The sequence below is a fragment of the Pleurodeles waltl genome, chromosome 10 (assembly GCF_031143425.1).
Source record: "Pleurodeles waltl isolate 20211129_DDA chromosome 10, aPleWal1.hap1.20221129, whole genome shotgun sequence".
Taxonomy (NCBI): Eukaryota; Metazoa; Chordata; class Amphibia; order Caudata; family Salamandridae; genus Pleurodeles; species Pleurodeles waltl.
In genome coordinates, this window is record NC_090449.1 from 255,028,120 (window position 1) to 255,055,217 (window position 27,098).

A 27,098-nucleotide genomic window follows, 5' to 3' on the forward strand; every position below is an offset into this window, starting at 1 on the left:
TGGGAACGGCAGACAACAAACATAACACGCAGGGACAAAGCCCTACCCTGTCATGACTTGAGTGCTTCTTACCGCTATAATCAGCCAGGTCCAAGGTAGGGGTGACCCTTTCCAGTAGCCACGGTTCTGCTGATAATAAAACACCAAGCAGGCCATAACTTCCAGAAGGAGTCCCAGAGGAAAAACCCCAATGTGGGAAAAACCTCAGAATCAAGGACTCCTGGAAAAAAAAGAACAAAGGCACAAAAAGAAGTGGAACAAACTGCAGGTGAAAAAAAAAGGAGAAATCCAAAATCACAGGATACAGGAGCGAGAAGCACAACCACGAAGGAAGTGTTTGCAACGCAAGGAACAGAAAACCAACTTGTGCTTATATACTGAAAAACTCAAGTGGCATACAGGAAATATTGAAGACACCATCTTGGATTGAGAAAGACCACATTCAGGTGAATGGAAAAATAGCCATAGTATAGAAAGGTAGTGAGCAAAGCATGCAGGGAAAGGAACACAGAGTCTTGGGAAGAAGAATCATGGCTAAGTCAAGGAAAAGAAAAAAGGAAGAAGAAAAGAGGAAAACAGAAAGAACAGGCAAGCAACTAAAGAGGGTAAGAGCGAGGGTAGCGTAAACAGTGCCCAAAGGGAAAGTTTAGCCAAAAAGCAACCTCAGCAGAAACGGCCGTCTGTAACACAGACCGCCGATCTGACCACGGCCTGTAAGTGACACGCCGACGGTCTTCGCCGCGTTACTTACCCATTACTAGTAACAGGAAGTATATTTGATTAAAGAGATGCGTTGGCTTGAAGGAAAATCCAAAGACAAAGAAAATGAGAAGGTAGTAAAGGTAATAAAAATCAATTTGTGTATCCCCTCGTAATCTCCCCTAATGGACCAGAATGCAACAAAAGACCTCTGATGACTAGGAAAGTCTGGCTATTGCACAGGAACGAGGGTTAACATAAATTCCACAAATTAGATCAGGAATGGCTTTGATATTGAGAATTTGCAGTAGCTGCAGAAAATCTACTGATCTCAGATTTGCAGCAGTAAAATTGTGTCCAAATTGTAAAGCCAAACATGAAATCAAGAATCCAGGATCTGAAGTGGAACACAGGATTAATCCCCTAAGTACTTTCCTGATGTGAATCACCAGGAGCTTTGAGTTGAAAACTCTCAGAAAGAGCCATATGGCAATTAGTGAGGCCTGTGGCATTCAGAACAATCCAGCCAGACATACCAGGTCACGTTTCCTCTTCTAGGGAACTGAACTAGACTGCTCCTAGAAGAGCACCAAGCCTGACTGACATTTGATTGGTGCCTAACTGTAGTGGCATAATGAACAAAAAGAGATGGACTGGAATGCAACCTTAGTACCTGCCAGTGACTGTCTCTCGTATACTCATGGCATTCTTGTTTGTTATGTTTGCCTCTCACTTCTTTGCCATAGAATTGTGTTAGCTGTTGTGTCCCACCCTCATGCAATGCCTAGCCTTTGACCAGGCTGTCTGGACTCACATAAACAGTTATCCACCCACTATCCACCAACTTCGCCGGCATCCTACAGGGGTCAGACTGCCACCTTACCTGTTCTGGACATAAACCAGAACTTTCTATCCAGGTAGAGCCTATCTGATAAAAAAAACAGGTGTGCCCACAATCAGGGTGGAACATGTCCATGATTGTTGATCATCGTTGAGAGATGTATGATAAAGTCACCCGTGAACTTTAGATTATGGCTGTGGCTTTATATTATGGCATTAGTCTGAACTTTTTCATGGAATAATTAAGGCCAAAGTGTGGGTTTCATCCCAGTAAATATGGGCATATTCAGAGCTGTTGCTTGTGCCTTGATCTGATGGGAAAAGGGTATATTTTGTAGATAATCTCGGAGAGTGCCTCTTCACTGTACACGGTTTATGGCACGCGCTAGCAAACACAATAATGGAGTACACGGCTGCAGGGAGAGAAGCTGCCACAACAGATGCTCATCTAGCGGTGAAATGGGGTCCAGCGCCCCACTTCCTCCCCAGCTGTCCAGCGCAGTTAACACTGATGGGGGTCCACAGTGGGACAGAGTTCAAGGCAGGATGTGGGAATTTTGCAAAGGATTCCCGCTAGAAATGATCCTGCAGTTTTCGGGCTGAAGATCCCTGAGGAATAAGGGGTGTACTGGGCCCTTAGTCCTGTAATGGCCAGTGGCACAGAGTAGGTCGGGAGAAAGGGGCACGTTACAGCTCACGGTAGAAGTCAGCGAGGAGAGATTGCACCAGTCAACCTTCCAGCAGTTGAAAGACAACCGCAGCGAACTCGGAGCCTTCTGCCGCTTGTGGGGGAGTAATGCGAAAGCAGCCCCTAAGAAGGAAGAATTGCACACAGCCTTCCAGGGAGAGTTTGTTTTATACATTTATAACAATTGATTTCTCTACCTCTTTCATTCACGTGCCCCCCAACACGTGTATCTGGAGATCTCAAACAAAGGGTCCAGCCGAGCCTGCCCCTGGCCCTCACACACGCTGCTTTTCTTTGTTATTCTCTTTTTTCTCTGTAGTCAGGATCCTCAGCCTTTTCACATTCACTTTTTTCTCAATTTTCTTTTTTCCTTTCTACCTTTCGTCTTCTTTGCGCTATCTTGCGTTTTCTGTCTTTCTAATTTTATCACCTTTCCAGCAGGGTCGTTCTTATATTCTTTTTCTTAACCCCCTTGTCCTTTATTGCTATATCTTTATTTTCTAATTCAGTTTCCTTTTCTTCCACCCTTCTCGCCCGTCATTGCTTGTGCACCCCCCCCCCCCCGTGCTGCATTCCTTCCTTCTTTCTTTAAAGTTTCCCTTCATTGTACTCTAACAATTTCTTCAGTTCGTCCTTTCTTTTTTCTTTCTCTTCCACACCCCCTTTTATCCATGGCAACCGCGCAATTCCTTTCCTTTTTATTTTCGTTCTTTCTCATCCCTTTATGTCTTCATCCCTCTATCCATGTCAATGAAGTCGTCTTTTTTTATTTCGTTCGTTCTGATTTCTTTGTACCTTTTTTCCATTTTCTCCCTTCATTGCTTTCTTCCCTCCTTCGATACTCCACTTCCTTTCTTCTACTGTATTTCCTTATGATGTACTTCGTGCTTCATTCCATTCATACCTATTTCTCCAAGGCTCTCTTTGCTTCTTCCAAACTCATTTTCATTATTTTGTTTTGTTTTCCTTCCTTCTCCATTCCATTCAATTCTTTCCTCTCTCTTTATTTTCAGTTTTTGCGCTTCCCTGGCCTCACCCATGCCCTCTCTATACAAATATTAAGCTTCTTTGTGCAAAATTCTCTGATGCAACCCTGCTACTTAACCTTTTCACAATACACTGACAGATCTGTGCCGCCGCCCACCTTCCTCAATCTGCGAGTACACCTCGACCCTTCCACTCTATAAAGGCCGCTCTCTCTTCCCAGTCGCTTGAGGCAACCCTCTCTCCTCCCTTCCCACTGACCCTTCTCCTCACTCGGGCAGCGAGGATGTTCATCAGATCACCATGCGTTGATCTCTCTTGACAGCTCTGCTCTTTCTATTCGCGACCCACAGGTTTGTCTGGGAGCGAAGGATCGAGCCCATAACAACAGAATTATCATCTGAACGGCTCACACATTTCTCTCCTCTCCTCTGGCACGCCTGTCATGCCCCCTTCCCGCCCGCAGGAGATCGCTTCCCACCAGCAGATGTTCACTGTCGTCCCGAGAACCTTCCACAAGCCGCAGACAAGCCTGTGGCCTGGCAGCACCTGAGCCAGTTCCGACGCACTAGGGATTTACGGCGGCGGCGGAACTCAGTAGTCCAGCCTTCTATTTCTCCTTTGATTTCAGTCTCCCCAGAACTGCACGAACTCCACTAAAACTTGAGAATCTAAGCAAATAAATACTTTACCCTTAATATTTGAGTTTATACAAACGGGCTTGGGGCGTCGTGATTAGAGGAATATGTAATTGCCTACTTTTCAAAGGTGCAGCCGACGCGCAGTTTGCCTTCTGCATTTCAAGAGTGCTGGGTGAGGAGATGATATAATCACTGCCTTTTGGGCCACCCTCTCGAGCAAAGGCCATTGTATAGTTGTGAGACTGCTAGCTTAAGGGAAATTTGAGGGCACCGCCAGTCTCACCAAATTTTGCAGGGGTGGCAATGTTTAGTGTAAGGCTACCCCTGTTATTAAGGCTGAACTAACCACACTGTCTCTCTTAATACCTAAGCTTGAAAGTCTTCAATTGCACCTCAGATGCCGCCCAACTCCATTGATTTGTGCCTTCAGTATTGCCAAAATATGCTGAAAATGGCAGCAGTAGGCCTGGCTGCCATATGCATGTGGGCACTGAAGTAACCAAAAGGCGACATGCCGTGGTTTTCAAAAGTACTAAGTAAATCAATTGCGGGCCCTTGTCCTACCTGCTTTTCACCCTTCCACTATATTTGTTATGCTAGGTGTTTGCCTCGCCTCAAACCTCATCTCAGAGTGGTGAGGCACAGATGGCTGGAGTTTGGGATGCTTATGACCAGTGATACGGGACTGAGCCTCTCTGCCATGCCTCCCTCCATGCTGAAATCAGTGCTGGGTAGTGGGCATTCACACGAGTGCCCCCAGTTTTCGGATCATTAGTGTGAAAATCCCCCAGGCCCACCACAGAAAGAACATTTGCAATCGTGGGCATATTACACTCATATTAGTAGCTCAAGCTGCCACCATCAAGTTGACCAGTCTAATGGGGAAGCACAGAAAGATTAGAAGCATTAGTGTGGCACACTCACATTAGACGATCAATATGCCCCCCGAAAAATTGACAAGTCGAATGGGGAAGTCCAGTGAATTTGTGTGCATTGGGGTGATCAGGTACCCTACCATTCCTGGGACCAGTGGTGACTCCTTCCAAAGAATAGGGATAAAACATGACACTCACCTGTTGGTCAACCCATTGTTTTGATGTGTTGTTTTTCATCTATGCAGTTTTCAGGTTTACATCTATGTTCGAAGGGCATCTCAAATCAATGCAATTACTTTCAACCAAGATTCCCTGGGGGGATTTCTTAGTATAGCCCGAAACAAAATAACTCAAAACTCTGCTACGGGAATTATTCTGTCTTGTCTGGTCTTCCCAAAGTATAGCACGAACCCCCCCCCAGAAGCAGTTCCTTATGCACCTGGCCCCTTCATCGCAGGAACCCATAAATGTGATCATATAACTCTTGTGCTCATAACACTTCAATGAAGTCCCCTAGATGCTAAAATATTCCAAGCCTCAAAACATAAACTGTTGTGAAGACTGATCCGGACGGAGTACGGAAACCCTTCTTTTAGAGCTCCCAGCTTTCAAAACGGAAAATACAATGACACTAGCCTTTCAGGGTAGTGTACTAATAGTCTGGAATTGTCTACCCTTCTGCTTCGCATCGCCACCTCACTAGATTCCTTCAAGAAAGAGCTGAAACGTATTCACTTTCAAAGACACCTCTCAGCAGGTGTTTGGTATGGTTCACTGACATAATATCGAAACACAAAATATTGTGCTACCAAAATACCATGTCAAAAATATTGATAAAAAAATATAGTTTTTCTATACATATAAAGATAAGTACAAAAATATCGAAACAAATATCGTTTTACACTAATATCGAATACATATATAAAAAAATATATTTTTAAATGTATATAGGTAAAAATAGTACATTTAAAATATTCATACATATACTATTATTATAATGTTATTTAAATATATTTAAATAATATTTAAAGATAAATATATATATATATAAATATATATATATATATAAACATACTTATGTAAACACCCACACACGCATATACATGTATGTGTGTATGTTTATGTACACATATATAATTTAAACATGTAATAAAAAACATTCATTATAATTTAGAATATGATTTTCTATTTTTTTAGTTTACTAATATAAAAAGTATATATATAGATCTGTATATATATAAATACTGTATATACATATAAGAAATAAAAATAAACATGACAAAAAACTTGAAAAAACTTTTAAAACATTGGCAATTTAATATACATAAAAAGTAAACAAAAAATGCATTTTTCAAAAAATATCTTTAAAATAGCATACATTCTATATATAACAACTATAACATTAAATACACAACCACATAATAATAATAATAATAATAATAATATATTTTTAAACAATGTTACCAAATCTATTACATTTTAGAAATAACATACTATTCTCACTCCAGTCGGTGCAACAGTAGGGAAAGCGTTAGACTGCGGAGGGGTAAAATTTACTATTCCCACTGCAGTTGGTGCATGAGCAGGGAAAGTACTTCACTTCAAACACATATTGGGAAAGAGGGGAGCACTACTGACCACGGACACCTGGCTTATGTGTGGAAAAGGCCGCTTTGTCCTTGCAATACTGGATTCCTTCTGCTGTTTAAACTGTTTACTCTCATTACACTGCCTTATAATTATCAAAACCATGAACCTGTAACTAAGATACATTCTTAACAAACGTTTAATTTCCTGGCTCGTCCAGGCCTGCTGTTGTCTACCCTTTGTTAACTACCTGAACTGCTATTCTTAACAACCTAGATTTCCCTAACCATGGCAACTTGCCATGCCACCGCACCCAGAAAAAGGCACTCAGACTTTTCTGTCCCACTCCTTCCCCACACTATGGCTCAATTAATGAATATTCTAGAGTTGTTTCAATCTGTCTTTGATCTGAAAAAGATAGAGCTCCGTGCCCATAAAGGACAGGCAAACTCTGTTTCCTCTACAAAACTCCTTGTCCTCAAACCTCAAATCAGTATGCTCCAACACTGTAATGCCCTTAGCACACCAAAAAGAATGCATCTCTTTGTTAATTTTAAGAGGTTTCCTCTCAATACCACCAGGTCTCTTTTCTCCCCTCCAAAACCTCAGTGGAACAAAACCTGTCCACACTATGTGACAGCCGTACCACTGCTCTGAAATTTCTTAAGTCCCTATTCATGGATTTGATAACTTCTGGGCCCTTTTCTACCACCAAGTCATTCTCCCCTATGTGGATTAGCAACATATCTGGACATTGACCCCTTACAAGACATCAATTGAGGCCTGGCAGCAGTTCTGTCCAACGTATCCCCCTTCCCCCTCCCACCACACATGGTACAATCCCGTATCCAAACCGAGATTCAACCCATAGCTGCTGTCCTTTTCTTGCTTCTGTGCCCATCTGACGAAGGAGTGGCCTACCCATCAAATGGATAGCCCAGGCATTTCGTGACCCAGTAGAGAACCTGCAAGACTCAAACAACAACATCAGACCTCCCCTAGTAGCCCAGCTTCCCCCTCCCAACGCGCACATAATGCAGATAACAATCTGATTTCCATCTTCCTGCATGCATGATGCTGTCTATGTTCCATCCCCCTTTCCCATTTCCGTGGCCATGCCTATTCTAAAAGAATGTGTACCAAAAGGCCTCTAATCCCATGTACTGCAACTCTACACAAAATAGATAACAGCTGAAAAACCGTGACCCGCCTCTTGTCCTTACTTTGGAAGACCAGGCCCACTGCCTCTGGGTATTGGGTTCTCAACTGCTGTTCCCAAAGTAACAGACATACTGCTGTCAAATCAATCAATCATAATATTTGTAAAGCGCGACTAGTCACCAGTTAGGGTCTCAAGGCACTAGGGGTGAGGGGGGCAGTAAGTGAGAGGCCGTAGAAGAAAGGCGGGGATCAGGTGAAGAGCCAAGTTTTGAGGTCCTTTCTGAATTGCGATAGAGTGGCAAATCTTCTGAGGTGGATGGAAAGGGAGTTCCCGGTTTTGGCGGCGAGTGCGAGGCCGGCGAAGCGGAGCTGTCTGGTGGGCGTGTAGAAGTGGAGTCTTTGGTTGAGGTATTTTGGTCCAGTGTTGTGGAGGGCTTTGTAGGCGTGCATGAGAAGCTTGAATGTGATTCTCTTGTCTACTGGGAGCTACTGCAGGTCTCTCAGTAGAGCGGAGGTGTGGCTGTGTTTGGGGGTGTTCATGATGAGACGGGCAGAGGTGTACTGGATGCGTTGCAGTCTTTTCTGTACCTTGGTGGTGGTTCAGGCATAGAGTGTGTTGCCGTAGTCCAGGCAGCTGCTGACAAGGGCCTGGGTGACTGTTCTTTTTGATTCGGTTGGGATCCATCTGAAGATCTTCCGGCGCATATACATGGGGTTGAAGCAGGTGGAGGAGACTGCACTGACTTAACAGTTCAGCGACAGTGCTGAGTCCAGGTTGAAGCCGAGGTTGCGGGCATGGTCGGTGGGGGCCGGAGCGCTTCCGAGGGCAGTGGGCCACCAGGAGATGTCCCAGGCTGAGGGGTAGTTGCCGATGACGAGGACTTCTATTTTTTCTGTATTAAGCTTGAGGCAGCTGTCCTTCATATAGGTTGCGACTGCCCTCATTCTGTTGTGGAAGTTGGTTTTGGCTGTGTGCGGGTCGTTGGTGTGGGAGATGATTAGCCGAGCCATGTAAAGGTTGAGGAGATTGGGGCTCAGAGAGGAGCCTTGCGGGACACCGCAGATGATCTTGGTGACCTCTGAGTAGAAAGGGGGGAGTCGGACTCTTTGGGTTCTATTGGACAGGAAGGGGGTGATCAATTCTAGTGCTTTGTCTTGGATGCCGGCGTCGTGGAGATGAGTCTGTAGCATGCAGTGGGAGATGGTGTTGAAGGCGGCGGAGAGGTCGAGGAGGATGAGAGCTGCGGTCCCACCCCTGTCTAGGAGGATGCGGATGTCATCTGTGGCGGCGAGGAGATCAGTCTCGGTGTTGTGGTTTCCTCGGAGGCCTGACTGGGAGGGGTCCACGATGTTGTTGAGTTTGATGCGTCTGATGAGTTGTCTGTTGACAGCCTTTTCGATGACCTTAGCTGGGAAGGGGAGCAGAGAGATGGGCTGGAAGTTCTTGAGGTCATCTGGGTCTGCGGTGGGTTTCTTCAGTAATGGCTTGATTTAAGTGTGTTTACAGATTTCTGGGAAGGTGGCGGTTTCGAAGGAGCGGTTGATTATGCGCCGGAGTTTGGGTGCGATGGTGCTGCTTGCTTTGTTGAAGATGTGGTGGGGGCAGGGATCGGTGGAAGAGCCGGAGTGGATGGAGTTCATGATGTTGAGGGTTTCTTCGTCGGAGATGTTGGCCCAGCAGAGTAGGTATTGGGGGTTTGGATGCGCTTTGGTGGTGGATATGTCGGTGGTGGGTGTGGGAAGGTCCTGAGTCAGGCAGCAGTCATAGATGTCTGCTATCTTGCGGTGGAAGTAGGTGGAGAGGTTATTGCTGAGTTCCTGTGAGGGGAGGATATCCGTGGAGTTTGCTCTGGGGTTGGTCAGTTCGCTGATGATTGCGAAGAGTTCCTTGCTGTTGTGTACACTGTCGTTGTTGCGTTCCTGGAAGGCATTTCTCTTGGTGGTCCTGATGAGTTGGTGGTGTGTGTTTATGGCTTTTTTGAAGGTTTCTTGGTTGGTGGGGGTCTTATCGGTGCGACATTTTCTATCAAGGCGTATGCAGTTTTGTTTGGACTCCTTGAGGGCAGGGGTGAACCAATTGGCTTTCGTTGATGTGCGCCTGTTGGAGGGTTTGTTGATGGGAGCTAAGGTGTTGGCGCAGTCTGAGATCCAGTTGATGAGGTCTTGGGCAGCTGTGCTAGTGTCAAGGACGTCTGGGGGGGTGAGTTGTTTTGGCTGGTGTGTAGCTGGTCCTTGGTGATCCTGTTCCAGCTCCTGCAAGGGGGGGCTAGGTGAGCAAGGTGTTGGTCGGGGTTTTTGCTGAAGGTAAAGTGGATACAGTAGTGGTCGTTCCATTGGAGTTCGGTGATGTGGTTAATGGAGATGTGGTTGCTGGCGGTGAAGATGGGGACGACTGCGTGTCCGGTGGAGTGGGTTGGCGAGGTGATGAGTTGCTTGAGTCCAAGGTTGGCAAGGTTTTTGAGCAGCATCATAGAGTTGTTGTCATTGGGGTTCTGCAGGTAGAAGTTGAGGTCCCCCGAGGAGGATGTAGTCCTTGGAAGCGAGTGCGTGGGTGGTGGCGAGGTCGGCGATGGTATTGCAGAATGGAGGGCGGGGCCCCGGCAGCCTGTAGATGAGGGTGTCATGCAGAGTGGTGTTAGGATTGGTTCAAATCTGGAACTGGAGGAGTTCCATGTTGGTGTTGGAGTCTTCGGTGCTGGTGGAGAGACGTAGAGACTCTTTGTGGATGATGGCGATGCCTCCCCTGGGGTGGTTCGTGCGGTCTTTGCGGATGATCTTGTAGCCGTCTGGGATGGCGATGTCTGGAGCCGAGGTAGGGTTAAGCCAGGTCTCTGTGAGGAGGGAGACATCTGGGGATGTGGTGTCGATGAGGATCTAGAGTTTGACGGCGTGCCTGTGGATGGAGCGAGTATTGATCAGGATACATCTGAGGTTGTGTTCTGCTTTGTGGGTCCTCAGGGGTGGGCTTGAGTGACGGAGGTTGGTGAATTTGCAGTGGTGACAGGTGAAGGGTCTCTTGGTGTTGCTTGGTGATGCCTGCTTACAGTTGTTGTCTTGTCCCGGGTTGAGAGTGATGAGTGCTGCTGGCGTGTAGCAGTGGCAGTCGAGAGGCCCAGGGGTCCTACTGCTGGTTGCGGTCGGGTCACAGACAGGTGCATACAGGCTTACCTTAGGCACGCCTTCGGCATGCCAGCGGTGCCATTAAGTAGGGGTGGGACAACTGGGAGGCAGAAGCAGGATCATCGTGAAAAAGAAGAGTGGGCCGCGGGGGCAGCAGTGACGGGGAGAATGAGAGAGAAGAGGGGGCGGGGCCCCAGGGACAGCAGCGGCAGGGAGAGTGAGAGAGAGGAGAGAGAGAGAGATGCAAGAATGAGAGGAGTGAGGAGAAAAACGAGGAAAAGATAGAGGAAAGTGCAGAAAGCATAAGGCATAAAAACAGCACACTAAAGAAAAAAACGAGGAGAAAAGAAAAAAGAGGCAGAGGGCAGCCCGGCAGAAGACCAGAGCTCTCCCATTAGACGCGCAGGCAGAAGCTCGCAGGTGGAGGAGGGCCTCGAAGACCGAGGTCAGAGTTCAAGTCAGAATAGGCATCCACTTACTGGTAGAGCTATGCGGAGGCAGAGCAGTTCACTGACCAAGGGTACTTCTTCAAGCATACTGCTACCCCTTTACCTGTCTGGTCCATTTTGGACCTATGTAACCAAATCATACACCTCTTTGATCCAAATGTATGTCTTGCCACTGGAATCCCTTACGACCTCTATCACTCAAAAGTTGTGACACAGGAAAGCCCCCATAAAACATACAAGACATCAGGACACTGAAAAGGATAACCTCATCCTGACCTGTACATATTGCCGGGAGGGAATTGATCAGCTGCTCCAGCAGCTCTAGCGGTATTGGCCACCTCCTTTTCCCAACCCTACCTGTTTCTCTAGCCCAACCTTCTAAAATCCTCCTACCCAACTCACCCATGGACAGTGCATACCCCCAACACATTTTCCCCATGAAAGCAGTGCTTGCTAACTTCCTCAATATTGTGACCCTGGACTGTCCTTTGACTATCAATGCCAGAATGTACTGCACTATGTCCTTCACCCTCTCCCACTCTGCCTGTCACCTTCACACCACATGGTGCAAGAATTCCTGCCAGGCCTCCGCATAAGCTTCCTGCATAGAGACAGCTAAGGACATTAGAACCAGGTGAAGCATCCTCTGCCTCCTATGTTCCATATTTCTGGGGCATCTGGGTCTTGACGGGCTCCACATCCCAGGCCAGCCTATGGAACCTCTCCCACTGTCAACGAGACAAAGCATTGTCACTGTCCACATCTGGAACGTGTCTCGCCCTGATTGCAATATCATGCAATATCATTCCATAAGCAGGCTACAATGAATACCCACAGCAGCTGCAGCACTTGAGGATCCCTGGCTGACTGCTGATTGACTACCTGCACTACTGACAAGTTGTCCACCTTGAAGACCACCTTCTTGTTAGCCAACTGCTGACCCTATATTGCCACAGCTACAACTAAGGGGAATAACTCCAGGAAGTCAATACTTCTCCCGCTGCACTTCCAGTCCTGTGGTGTCTCTTCTGCTCACCAGCGTCCTTGCCAATTAATGTCAAAACCTGTTCCACCTTTTGCAACAGAGAATATCCAGAGAAGATATGGGCATCCAATTCCGGTTCTTGCCACGCCCTCAATGGAATACCATTTAAGGACTCGAGAAAGAACCGCCACATGCACAAATCTTCTCTCACCTTCGCCAGTAGTTGTACATGGTGGTGCGGAAGCCAGTTCCCTGATAATGCCAGTCCCAATACCTACAAAAGGTCCTGCCTGACCGTACAACCGACATGCAAAATACAAATGACCTAACAGCACCAGTATCTCTTTCACCATTACCTTCTGCTTGCGTAACATGTCCAGAAGCGTCAATACGGGTCTTAGTTTTTTGTGGCACCAACGACACCCATAGCTCATCCATAATAACCTGAAATTCATCCAAAACCACCTGACAGTACCCTGATGCCGCTGCTCTCACCAAAATACAGATCACCAAAAATAAGTTGTCCAGTCAGTGAGTAATCTGTGTATGTGTTGTCCTTCTCGTGAAGACTCATTACAGAAATGTGCTAGAAAACTCAAAGAGCGCACACAATATGTAGCATCCCATTGGGAGTGCTTTGTCTACGTACCATTGACCAGTAATTTGAATTCCCAGGAGCTCAAAGTCCTCAGGGTGTACTGGCAGCAAACAAAAGGTCAACTTTATGTCACTCTTTGCCATTAGTGACCCTTGTCTGACTTCTTCAACCATCACCAGAGTCACGTAAACAGAGGTGTACGAGACTGACAACTGTTACTCCAGGATAAAGTTAACAGGATTACCCTCTGGCCACAAGGGGTACTGAATGGGCAGAAACTGACATTTCTCTTTCTTCTGCAGCACCCCAGTTGGTGAAACAATAAGGTTCTGCATCAGCCACTGTGCAAAAGGGCCTACCCTGCAACCTTCCCGCATCTCTTTGTCCAGTTTGTCCTGTACTATTGGTTTGTGTGCCCCTGCTGATTTGAGATTTTCAGACTAGTGCTGCTTCCTTGGGCCCATGTGTCCCAGTCTAAACCCCATTCAAAGCCATCCAACAACATGACACCCTCATCTCTGAGGCCATACCGCGCTAACCAAAATCACAACCTGTCAAGTCTAACTGGAGTAGAAGACCTTCCCTCCAGTGCCTTGTGACCCCCTATCTCCCCAGGAATTCTGCTGCCATTTGTCTTGCTGATGTCCTCCACTGCCCTGCTGTTGCTGTCCTTGTCCACCTGTACCCCTTGCACTGCTGCCTGCCCCAAAGCAGTTGGCCAATTATGTTGTCCTGTGTACTTGGAGAGTTCATGTCTGAATTTACAATACTTCAGTGTGCACATCCCTTTGTTGAAATCCCAACAAGCCCCAACTTGGTTAGGACCACTCCAGAGTGTTCCTGCCTGTCCTTTGCCTGCCAACTCCATCCCTCCCTGGGTGGGACAGCCCTGAAGAGGGCAGTAAACTATGGGATGTCTGCTAGCCATAAATATTGTTTTTCCAAATTTAGCAGGCTCCATTGTGTGTTGCCACAGATCAGAATCAGTACCTCCCACTTTAACTCAAGGTCAAGCGCCATACACACCTGAAACTCCTTGTCGTATTGGACTCATGAGTACCCTCTGTAGTTTATTTGCACCTTTGTGATGATATCCATTCATATGAAAAGCGTCACAGACCTCTCCAGGTATTTCTCTCAATGTACACTAGTGAATATCAGAAATGCCACAGTCCAATTTTCAATGGTAACCGGCACCTTAGGCCTTTTTGCCAACTAATATTTTTCTTCTTTTTACCCTTCTTTAGATCTCAGCTCCCTCTGTAGGAGCTTCAACATCTCTACATTCTCTCCCCTCCAGATTTTTTCTTTGGTTGACTACATAAGGTGTGACCCCAGCCACTTGGCCGTTCCCATTTAGGGAATCTTCTTCACTTTCAGCTCCATACTATTGCGCTGCCCATTTTAGATTCTGCCTCCGTATCCTTGTGCACAGTGTCTTTCAGACCGCCTTTTATCGCCTCTGTCCCAAGTCCACCCTCCACTTTCTTCTCCTGTTGGCTTTTTGTACTCAGTGTCACCTGTAAGCTTCTGTCTTCTACTGTCCCTGCACCTAGTCTAAATGCAGTATCCATCCCCACTCCAGCATCCAGCACATAAATACCTCTTTACAAGTGGGCCTCCCCACTACCAGTAGGCTCTCTCGCCTCCACGGCAACCGACACCTTGTGCTCTCTCTGCCACACAGCAGGCTTATCTGGTGCCAAGGTTGGCAGCCCTTCCAGAGCCTTCCGCCTCAGCAGCTGCTTCCGCTGCAGTGCATTCCTGTGACTGATAGGCCTCCCTCCAGCACTTGCTATCTGCAACTACTTAGAGACATTTTGATGCATGGACCCACCGCCAGCTGCCTTCCCCCTCCTTTCTACCATTGACTCGCCATTGCCCCTTCTTCATCTTCATATCTACTCTCCCCTCTTCCATACTCTCCTCCTCATAGTCTGACATCATTTGGTGTACCTCCTTGTAACCGTATTATCTGATGTCCCTGGTCATGCCCTCACTTGCCTTGCTAAATCTGCACATGACTTCTCCACCTCTACCTGCTGATGACCAGGGGCCGTATTGAGCCTTCTCCGTTGCTCCTCAGTGGCAGGACATTGCCTCACCCATGCCGTGATACTGACTGGTGTACCACCCCATCTGTCCCATGATGCTGAGGAGGTTTCCTTTACTGACCCCATCTGTGTATTTGACCTCACTCCTGCTGTAATCCAGCTAGCCACCCCGGTCCCCACCTTTCCTTCTAAAACATTTCTTTTACTGAAGCATTGTCGCATTGCTCATACTCTTGCAACGCCTTTGCTCCTCCCAGTGCATTCTACTCTTCGAGGCTGACCGGACTTAGCCTGGCCCCCTGGCCCCATTCCCCTCCACTCCACACTCCACAAATCACACCTGGCCTTTTTACTATACACTCTCCATGGTGCCTTCAGTGTAAAGGGTAAATCATTTGACTCTTCAGGCGGGCCCACCTTTGCTCCCCGATTCCCCCCTCCTCCTCTTCACTCCTTGCCACAGCTCTTCCTCGCTGCCACAACCTCCACAAGGTCCTCTATTAAGCCTCTCTGGCCCCAGTCTTTGATTCCGATCTAAGGAAAGCCACAACCATACCCCTCCTCCTTGACAACATCGCCCATGTATTGACTCATGCCCGCTCCCTTCCCTTGCTCGTGATTTCTAAGCCTGAGATCCCTGGCACTGTGGCGGTACAGAAACCGGCCACTTATTCCCTTCCTGCCCTCCATGTATCCGGGGAGCCTTAGGCGTGCTGGCTTCAGTCTCCAAGGGCTATGAAAGGAAGTGCGTTCACTTCGCTGGTGTTCTCCCTCCTACAGCTTCTCTACATGTGTGCGAGCCACCACGCCCACTCAACTAAGGGTGTGAAGCCTGATGTACTAACTAATAAACAATAAAATAATAATAAATGAATTATTAATTATTAATTATTACGTGAATAACTTCCCACGCTGTACCCCTAAACACGCAACAACACACACCTAATATCTACCATAAAATATATATTTATCAATTAATTTGCATAATTATAAATGACATATTATATTCAAAATTAATAATTAAAATTTAATATTTACTTAATTAACTTCCCACCCTATACCCCTTTAAACCCAACAACCCACACCTAAAATATAACTTACAAAATAATATATACACAATTTAGAAAATTAATTATCAACTAAATTAATCATTATTAATAAATTATTACTTAATTAACTTCCCTTCCTATGCCCCGGCACACCCAACAACCTGCATCTAAAATATTACATGAAAAAAAATATTTACACAATTCACATAATTAAATATCAATTAAACAATTAATATTAATAAAAAATAATAAAAAATACATATTAATTAATTATACTTAATTAACTTCCTACCCTGTATCACTACAAATCTCACAACCCACTACGCCACTATAAATTACTATTAACAATTAAATTAAAATTATAAATAACTTAAAATTACAAGTTGTTTAAAAACATTAACAATTATGCAAACTATATATAACATATATAATAAAAATATTATGTAAAAACTTAAAGATAATTAATAAACAATATTTTTCCAATTATATTATTGTAAACAATATTAACAACAACAATATTCTTGAAAATAATATTACTTACGATAAATAACAAAGTTTTTGGCCACGATGTACCTGCATAAAGATATTTCTGTGACATGATATTAAAAACTCAATATTAATGTCACTCGATATTTATGACTCAATATTTTGTCCAAATACTGTTTGGTATAACCTGAACTCCTTCTGTGGAAGATACTTATTTTAACTGACTTCCATTGATTCCCCTTCCACAACGTCTGGAGACTAGTGCTGCATAAACATTGTTCATGTATTTGGAAACCATCCAACAATGTTCATCCTTCCTTTTAGGCAATTAACAGTTTGTTTTGATGATGATGATGTTGCTCCTTTTACCCTGTTCAGCATATTTTCCACTTATGATGTCATATCATCAGGTTTCCCATACTCTGTACTTTGTGTGCTTGCCACTGTAAGGGGCCCGAAGCCTTGAGTCATGTTGGTCCTATATGAAACTGTATACAATAACAAAAATAAATGAATTTATGTTAAAGTGTGACCTTGGGTCATTTGTTTATACTCAGACACCATGGAAGGTTTGGCATGGTTGTCATCCACCTCTTGGAGAAAAGATAGGTCCACCAGGAATGAGTGGTATCCTACTCCTGTAACTTGACTATTCCATCAACCTGACTTATTTATGCTCCACGCTGGGGTGATATAATCCTGTGCACCCAGAGAGCCCTGATATGCAAGACTGTGCCACCGAGATTAACCAGATCGGTGGGGGGTGCAGCGTGCTCCCACTTCACCTCTGTTTGCTTGCTGTGGCTCTGCCCCTTCAGATGGCATACAATCCCCCGCCATCTCCCTACAGGGGTGGCGCTGATTCTGAAGGCCCAAGACTATTGGTTGAAGATGCGAGGTAGACCTAACCCGGTTCCATCCCGCCACAGCAGAGACCGGGGAGACCACCTACGTGGCGACCTGTAGTCCCTGCCACCAGTCACTGTTGGGTCGCGCTGGATGCAAGCGCGCCCGCAGAAATAAAGACTCGGAGCCAGTGTGATGTATGACGGAGTCCTTTATTTCAATCCTCGCTCATCTCTAGAAACCCCTTCCCGCCTTCCGCCTCCCCTCTTATACCCTCCCCCCTGTCGTCACGGTGCAATCCATCTTGCACCTTTGGTGGAGGGGTGAATCCTCGTTTCCCCCTTCCTGGTCCCTCTCTGTGGTGTTGGCGGTTTCCGGCGTCAACACTATATCCCTCCCCAACGGGGAAGAGAATGAGAATAAACGGAAAACTTTAACAGAACCTTAAAACAATTTCTAAATCAGTGGCCACTGGTAGGCCTGAGACTTCACTTGAATTGTTGCCTCTGCAAAGTCAGTCACATGTGGAAGTCAGCATACCGCCGTGAGGGGTCAGGGTTGTGTCTTAGCATGTATCTTCCTCTGCCAGACCGCCCTGATGTTTGGACTCTTTCCTCGTTTGGGTCAGACGTTCTAGTTCCTGCCGCCTGGGTCTGCCCCTGTTCCGGTGATGGTTGATCTGTCTGGCTCTCCTGGTTGCTTCCTATTCCTTCTCCTGTTGTACCCCACTCGTCGGGCTCTGTGTCTGACTCCGCCCTTTCCTCAGCGCTGCTCCTGTCTCCCCCACTGGGTGTCTCCTGGGGCAGATGTTTAAACAACGCTACATTTCGGGTTACAGTTTCTGATCCTCGTAGGGCTGTCACCATGGTGCCTTTCACAGCGGTCACTGTCCATGGTCGTGCTTCAAAAGGCAGATGGAACTTGCTGCCTGGGTGGCGATCTTTGACCAAAACCCTATCACCCACTTGCACCCTTGTTTCTTGTGTTCTTCTTTTCTGGGAGGCATACGTGTTTGCCGTGCTTCTCCTTGCTGTTGACGTGTTGGGTGGTGGGGTTTTCGCCATCCAGGACGGGTGATGCGGGATGCGTCCATCACCGTTCTGCCAAAACAGAGTTGGCTGGGAGTGGCCCCTGTGGTGGCGTGCGGTGTTACCCTGTACTCTCTTAGAAATGTGTATGTGGCTCTTTCCGTGTTTTCTGCTTCTGCCACCGCAATGCGGATGACTTTGTTCAGGGTTCTTACGAATCTTTCCACCTCCCCATTCGCTTGCGGCCATCGGGGTGTGATGCGTCTCTGTTTGGTGTTCATTGACGCTAGAAACTCGCCCACTCGTGACTGTTGAACGGGGGCCCGTTGTTTGTGTGTATCTCTCCGAAGAACCCGTAAGTGGCCATGATTTTAAAAAATTTGTGAATGACGGTGTGCGCGGAAGTTGACTGCACTATTTCCACTTCAGGATAGCTTGAACAGTCATCGACCACAATGATCATGTGTGAACCATCAGGCAGATGTCCAAAATCTGCACTCACTTTTTGCCATGGTGCCGACGGTCCTTGTTCTGTTATAATAGGTGCTGGGGGGTCAGGGTTGCTGCTGGCTTGGCAGACGAGGCACCTTTTAACTGTGTCTTCGACCAATTTATCAAGACCTGGGAACCAGACTTTGTTCCTGAGGCGGCCTTTGGATTTGACGATTCCCTGGTGTGCTCCGTGGGCAAGGGACACTGCTCGGGTTGTGAGGCTGGATGGCATCACGAGGCGGAGACCTCTTGGCAAACAGCCTTCTTCACTTACGGAAAGTTCTTGGCGTACATTGAATAGGGCGTGCAGGCGGGCTTGAGCTTGTTGCGTGCGGAACGAGTCTGGCCGCTGGAGTGGTCTCCATTCCCCTGTGCGGGTGGCTGCTATGGCTAGCTGTAGGCATTCGTTTTGTTCAGTCGCTATCACTACTTCGCTGAGTGGTATGGGTAGAGGTCGTGCTCGTTCCACTACCAGCCTCACGTACTCTTCCGCTTCCTGGGCTTCCTCTACTTCCTGTGATGTAGCCGGCCGTGCGTTTCTGGATAGGAAGTCCGCCGGGTTTTTTGTGGCAGGTTGGTAAACAAGCGTGAAGTCGTACTCTTGTAGTTGCAGGATCCACTTCTCGATTCTGGGCGGGGGTTTGGAGGAAGACCCTTTGAATAGGGGCAGTAGGGGCTTGTGGTCGGTCACGACAGAAAACGGCTTGCCATATAGGTAGAGATGAAAATGGCGGCACCCCCAGTGGATGGCGATAGCCTCACTTTCGATTTGTGAGTATCGTTGCTCTGTTGGTGTGAGCGTGCGGCTGGCAAAAGCAATGGGGGCCCACTCTCCACAGTCCTGTTTCTGTGTTAGCACTGCCCCAAGGCCAGTGGGGCTGGCGTCAACTACAAGTTGTGACTGTCGCTGGGGGGCGAAAAACGCCAAAGTGGTGTCTGCCGATAGTGCCCTTTTGGTGGCTTGAAAAGCCGCTTCTTGCCCCACATCCATGGTTGATTCGCCTGTGTGAGTTGCCGCAGGGGTCCTGTGATGTTAGCTAAGTTTTTCATGAACCGCCCGCAGTACGTGACCATGCCCAGAAAACTCCTGACTCCTGTGACCATTGTTGGTGCTGGGGCTTCTTGGATGTCTTTGACTTTCTGGGGGTCCGGTCCAACTCCGTGCTTTGAGAAGTGATATCCAAAAAAACATATTTATTCTTTGAGGAAATCGCATTTGTCCTTGTGAAGAGTCAGTCCTTGTTATTGTAGCCTGGCAAATACGGCTCGCAGTCGTTTTAGATGTGTTTCTATGTTTGGTGCGTGAACTAAGATGTCATCACTTACATTCAGGACTCCTGGGAGCCCCTGCAGGACTTCTTTGATAACGTGTTGGAAGACTTCTGCAGCGCTTGATATGCCAAAGTTAAGTCTTTTGTATCGCCACAACCCATTATGAGTGGAGAAGGTGGTTATGGGTCTGGATTCGGGGTGCAGCATGATCTGGTGGTAGCCTGACCGAAGGTCCATTTTGGAAAACCTGCAGGATTCTGTTAGCTCGCTGAGGATGTCGTCGATCGTTGGTGTGAGGTGCCGTTCTCGTTTTATTGCCAGATTGGGCATGCGCATGTCAACGCATATCCGGACCGCATCAGGCTGTTTGGATTTCTTTGCGACCACATTTGGGGATACCCATGGTGTTGGACCCGTGACCCTCTTGATGATATCCGCTTGTTCCAGCATCTGGAGTTCGCGTTCCACTTTGGGGCGAAGGTGAAACGCAACGCGGCGATGTCTGAGTGCTGTTGGGGTGATGGATTCATCGATATGAAGCCGTAGCGGGGGGCCCTTCAGGCAGCCGAAGCCTTCAAACAGTGCTGAATTCTTGTGTGAGATGGTGGAGTGCATTCGCGTGGATGCTGAAAGCAAAATGCACTAACTCAAGATCTTCGGCTGTTTGGCAGCCTAACAGGAATCCAGTGCCGTCCTTGGAAACATCGACTTTTGAGGCTTTTCTGGTGTCCTCGTGGGAGATCTCTGTGGTGAATGTTCCTGCTATCACTAGGCTGTTTCTGAAGGCGAACACCTGTACGTTGGTGGGTTTTAGCGGCGACAGTGGCTTGGGTAGGTTGTTATATATATCCATGGCCATCAGATTTATCGATGCTCCGGTGTCTACCAGTGCCGATATGGGTGACCCTTGGATCGTGACTTGACATGTGGGTAGGCGTCAGCCCCCAACAGCGTGTATGAGGTGCACCACATGCGAGTCATTGTCCATGTCGCTATCAGAACCTGGATCCAATGCAGTTTCGACCATTTTGACAGTTTTCTTCGGACCGGTGGTTGTCTGTTTAGGTGCAGACCTGCAAACTTTGGCGAAATGGTTTAATTTCCCGCATGCACTGCATATTTTGCCCTACGCCGGGCAGGTTGTTGTGTGTGGTGCTGGGCCTCTGCACCATTTGCATGATCTGTTCTTGGGTCTCCCTTTATAGGTGTCTTTTTGTCGCAATGTGTCAGTTGTAACCGCGTTGGCTGCTTCTGCCTTCGGTTGAGCTGCAGGAGTTTGTTCCATATGCGCTGCTCGGGCCCGTGACAGTTCCTGTGACCGCCCTAGTGTGAGGATGTCCTTTATTGGCATATTCGGTTGCTGCAGGACGCGTTCTCGAAGTTTTGACGATGAGCATCCCTGAATGAATTGTGCCCTGAGTTCGTCCTCTTCGTCGGGTAGTGTGCAAGTGCTGGCTAGGTCTTTGAGCCTAGCGTAGAAGACGTCCACGGACTCGTCGGTGATTTGTCTGGCTTGGCGCAGGAGGAACCTCTCATAGTCCGGATTCGCATATGGTTCGAAGTGTGCTGTGATTGCCCCTTTTAGAGTTTCGTATGTTCGTGGCCTCGCTTCTGTGACCGGCTTGAAAATTTTGTGTATGTCTGCTCCTCAGATTTGGAGAAGGAGGGGCCTCCTCCTTTCTGGTTGCACATCAAGCGCTTCGAAATATATTTCAAGGTGCTCTACCCAGACTTTCCACCTTGCTGCTTGGGTGGGGGGCGCGCCTGTGACTGTGAAAGGCTCTAGTGGTGGTATGCCGGCCATTGATCTGGTGTGGATAATGTCTTATTTGGAAAAGAAAAACAAGAAAAACTTCGTAGCACTCGTGTTTTATCGTGAGCCTTGCCTTCCTTGCGGTATGTCTTTTCTCACAACGGATTTGCAGACACCGTTTGTTTGATTTTCCTTATTCTTAATCGTGTGCAGGTGTTAACTTTCTGTGTCGTAGAGTTTATGTTTTTTTCTTTCTTTTGACTAGTGCAGCGGAGTTTCCGGTGCTCTTTTAGCTTTCTTTGAGCTCCAGGTATGTCCTCTTGTATTTTGAACTAAAATGTTTACAGACTGTGTTGTAACGTATATTATTTGTTTTTTTTCCTTTTGCAGATTTGCGCAGCGGAGCCTTTCGGTATTTCTGTTTGTCACCCCACCGTGTGTGTGCTCCGTGGATTTGCCTCTTATGCAGATTTGCGCAGCGGAGCTGATGTGCGCGCAACGGCCTTGGTGGGGCGTGTCAGGGAAGAGCCCTCTCAGCAGACACGTGCGCGCCAGTTCTTTACTCTTCAGATCTCGTTGGTGGCCGGCGCGCGCCGATCGAAGAGATGCTGCTGCCAGGACCCACACGTGCGCTGGCGCAGCGGAGCACTGCTTACCGCGGTCCCAGCGTGAGGATGAAGCTGGGTGGAGGTGCGGAAGGGCTCCGTGAGGGCGTCAGTGCGCCGGGCCTCCGGCAGCCAGACCGCAGCGGGAGATGACAGCCACAGGTGGTTCCTGTGAGGTAGGGCCGGGGTCGGCAGGCTCAGTCTTGGGTGGTCGGGGGTAGGCGTCACCACCTCATCGCCAAGTTGTTGGGTCGCGCTGGATGTAAGCGCGCCCGCAGAAATAAAGACTCGGAGCCAGTGTGATGTGTGACGGAGTCCTTTATTTCAATCCTTGCTCATCTCTAGAAACCCCTTCAAACCTTCCACCTCCCCTCTTATACCCTCCCCCCCTGTCGTCACGGTGTAATCCATTTTGCACCTTTGGTGGAGGGGTGAATCCTCGTTTCCCCCTTCCTGGTTCCTTTCTGTGGTGTTGACGGTTTCCGGCGTCAACACTACAGTCACCATGTTGAAAGGGGCAGGTACAGCCTATCCTGCACTTAATCTGGTGGGCGACGGACATTGGAACAGCACCAAGCCTGACTCCTATGAAACGTGCGACCCTCTCTCCCTCGACTCTTCAACGGCTTCCTCCGTGAGGGGGCTGGGCCTGAGACTGACTGTGGGCGTAGGCCACGATTTGCAGCCCGACGCCACGGGGCAGACAGGGGTCGGAGACGGCGCACACACGATCCCATCTGTTGCACACTGCGGGTGAACACTGCCTGGGCTATCCCCTTCAGAGGTAAAATTTGCCACGACTAAGCCATAAATACATTGGCCAGCCTGCAGTGACGTAGGAGGTATCAATAGAGTGCCAAGACACCCAAAAAAAAAACAACAGGACAGGGGAGTGCTTTTAAGGCTGAAGGGGGAAAAGGGGACAGGCATGCATTGTTATTCGGTCACAGCTGGGGATTTTGGGTGGGAGACTGTAAGCGCTAACAAGGGACACATACTTCCCAGCTTGATAGTGCAGATTAATTTCCATCGGATCTGTGAAACATCAGACCTGGCTTAGATGGTGTTGTGCAAGTGCTTCCCAGAGACAATACACTAAAGGGGCCTGGATACCAACAGATACTGCACCACCAGGGAACGAAGACAATGGGTCCTACAAATGACTAGCCTGTGTCTAAGAACTGCCTCTCTCCTACAGTCTACGTCCCACTGGACCTGTCCGCACAATCATGAATTTGGTGTGCTATCTATTCAAGGTGGCAAGAGCGCACACACTCCACTGAGGAGGAGGAGACCTTCTAGCAGAGCCCCACGGAGAGCACTAGCCCCTGAATTTACACAGCACACAGCAGGTTAAGGCACAGTGAATTTCTGTATTCATACTCAGGACTGGATCCTCAACAGTTCACGTTCTGCCTGTCTCCTACGTCATCAAGCAACAAGCTCAACATGGTACATGTAGGAAGCTGGCCTGGTGTGTGATGAGCACCTATGGTGTTATCACCTTATGCCAGGTCCACGTATCCCCTATTAGTGAAGTGTAGGCAGTGTCTAGGAAGCCAGGGCTCTCTAGAGGTAACTGTGGATGAGCAGCCAAGAAATATCTAGGAGACATGAAAGGTTTATGAAATACCTCTATAGTCACAGCACTATCACACATGAAAGAACCACACAGTTTTACAAAAATAAAGGTACTGTATTATGGTAACACAAATACTTGAATACTAATAGGCAACCCCCTCAATTGGAGGTGAGTAAACACACTAAGGCCCTGATTTATACTTGTTTTGCGCTGCATTACCGTCATTTATTGACGCAAAAGCGGTGCAAACTTACAAAATACAATTGTATTTTGTAAGTTTGCACAGTTTTTGCGTCAATAAATGACGGTAATGCGGCACAAAAAACGTATAAATCAGAGCCTAAGTATATACACAATAGCAATCAGTTTGGAGCATAAAAACAACAAGCATTGGCAAAGTATTAGAAAATAGTGTGGGTAGTAGGGGAGGGCCATACCATATACTAAAAAAATGGAATGCGAGATACAGTCCCCAACCAAAGGATGTGGATTCGTTAGAGGGGAGCTGGAGGAACTAGGAACCCAAAGAGGTGAGTTCCAAAGTGACCCCCAGCGACCAGGAGAGCAGAGGTAAGTATCTGGTTTTCCCTAAATCCAACAGGAGGACTTAGGAAAAGGATTGTGCAAGACCCAAACCAGACTGGAAGGACCCAAAGGTGGAATCTGGCAGAAGAGGACCTGCAAAGGAAATGGACCAAGTCCAGTTTGTGATGGAGTGTCTGGTTGTGGCACGACCCACTACCCATCCTTCTGCAGATGCCGGACCAGTTGAGCAGCGCTGGAGATGAAGAGGAGTCCCTGAAGCAATGCAGATGGTGTCCCACATCGACTGCCAGGTTGCAGTGGGTCAGTGGTGCCGGAGAACCACCAACAAGCCTTGGCAAATGTAAGAGAAGACGAAGAAGAGTTGCAAGGCTGAAGAGGACCAGCAAGGTCCGGGGGACTTGACCCTTGGAGGGGAGTCCAAGGTGAACCTCAGAAGCCAGAAGAGCCAACAGAAAAGGATGCAGCCTCCACAGGCAACCCACTGGCAGCAGGCACAGCAAGTCACAGTGAGGCCCACCCAGCACACCTGAAGAGGAATCCTACTTTACTGGAGCAGCAGAGAGAAGACTGTGCTGGGGGCCAGGGCTACACAAAGCTTAAAGATCCTGTGGAGCAGGAGCAAACAAGCCTTGGTCGCTGCAAGGATTGCAGTGCACAGGGGTACATTCCTGAAAGGAGAGGCAAGGGCTAACTGTCTCCCAAGTTGGATAGCTGGCATAGAGGACCAAGGGGACACTCCAGACCACCACCCGTGATGCAGGATCCAGGCAGTTCCGGAGGAGAGCAGATCCACCCAGCCGGTCATTGTTGCAGTTGGTGCCTGCAGATGAAGGGGAGTGGCTCATGCATTCCAAGGGAGATTACTTCTTGGTGCAGGCGGGAGTCTCGTCAACGTCAGAGGATGCACAGCTAGGAAAATATTGCAGTTGCTGGAAGGAGCTGTAGAAACAATGTTGCAAAGCGAAGTCATTGCTGGAGTTAAAGACTGTCGGTTCCTGAAGAGTCCAATTGCAGTTCCAGTGGCCAGAGGATGAAGTAACCGATGCAGAGGAGTCCTGGTGGAATCTTGCACATCGAATCTGAGGACCCTCCCAAGAGGGAGACCCTAAATAGCCCAGGAAGGGGAATTGGTCACCTAGCAAGGTGACCACCTGTCAGAAGGGGGCTGTGACATCCCCTGCCTGCCCTGGCCACTCAGATGCTCCCAGGGGCCTCTGCCCATCTTAGATTCAAGATGGCAAAATCAAGTGGAAAACCTGGAGGAGCTCTGGGCACCACCCCTGGGGTGGTGATGGACAGGGGAGTGGTCACTCCCCTTTCATTTGTCCAGTTTCACTCAAGAGCAGGGACTGGGGCCCCTGGGCTGGTGCAAACTGGTTTATGCAAGGAGGGCACCACATGTGCCCTTCAAAGCATACCAATGGCATGGGGAGGCTACCTCTCCCAAGCCATGTAACACCTATTTCCAAGGGGAGAGGGTGTTGCCTTCCTCTTCCACAGGAAATCCTTTTTTCTGCCTTCCCCTGCTTGAGCTGGTCAAGCAGCAGGAGGGCCGGAACCTGTCTGAGGGGTGGCAGCAAAGATGGCTGCCTGGAAAACCGCAGAAGACTTGTTGGAGCAAAACTGGGGGTCCTCTAAGGAGCCCCCAGAGTGCATGGAATTATACCAGTACTGGCAAGAGTATTGGTGTATGATTCCGACATGTTTGATACCAAACATGCCCAGGTTTGGAGTTAAAATTATGTAGTTGGACACAGGTAAGTGACCTGTCTCCAGTACACTGGTAAAATGACTTCCCCACAATTACGAAGTCCGGTGCAATGGAACTGGATTTTGTAGGGGCACCTCTGCTCAATATAACCTCACATATAAGGTGACCCTGGAGAAATTGAGCTCGTTTGACTATCTGGAATACATGGCCAGAAAACACAAGGAGGGAAATAAAGCTGCCAGACTGTTAGCATTACTCCTCCACTCAGACTCCCCCAGATCATGGCAATTTGAGACACAACAGGACTACTTTTTAATGTGCAGGAGGATATCAACGCTGCCTTCAAATCCTAATATTCTAAATTATATGCAGCCCCACAGCAAAGAGATCACATGGCGATAACCTCCTTCCAGGGGAGTTAAATCTCCAATGATACAAGACTACCAACTGGTAGACTTGAAAGCACCCCTTACAGAACCCAAAATAACTGAAGCGATTACACAGATGGCACATGGTAAGACACTAGCCAGCAGTGTTGGTGGTGCTACCTAAGCCAGGCAGGCATTGTTGCTAGGTTCATACCACCAGCTTTCACTGTTAAATACAGACTACAAAATTCTTGATAAAGTGTTATCCAACCGTTTGATTCCCATGGTACAACACATAATACATTCTGACCAGAACTGGTCCATACCTGGTAGTAGCATGATTCTGAACCTCCGTCATATAATCTAACTGGTGGATGGGCACAAGCAACAGGTACCCACCCCTGAGTTGCGTCCCCTGGCATCGAAAGGCAGTTGATATCTTGGGGTGGCCATACCGCAAGGCAGTTCTCCACAGATTTGGAATCGGCCCCAGATTCCTGAAATGGATATCATTATTATATAATTTTCCGCTAGCCAGAGTAAAAACGAGTTCAACTATATCAGACCCATTTATTATCGGACGTGGCACTCCTCAGTGTTGCCCCATTGTAGGAGGCTGGCCTGGCTTATAGTGGGTAGCTTGTGGTACTTACACCCTGTGCCAGGTCCAGTTATCCCT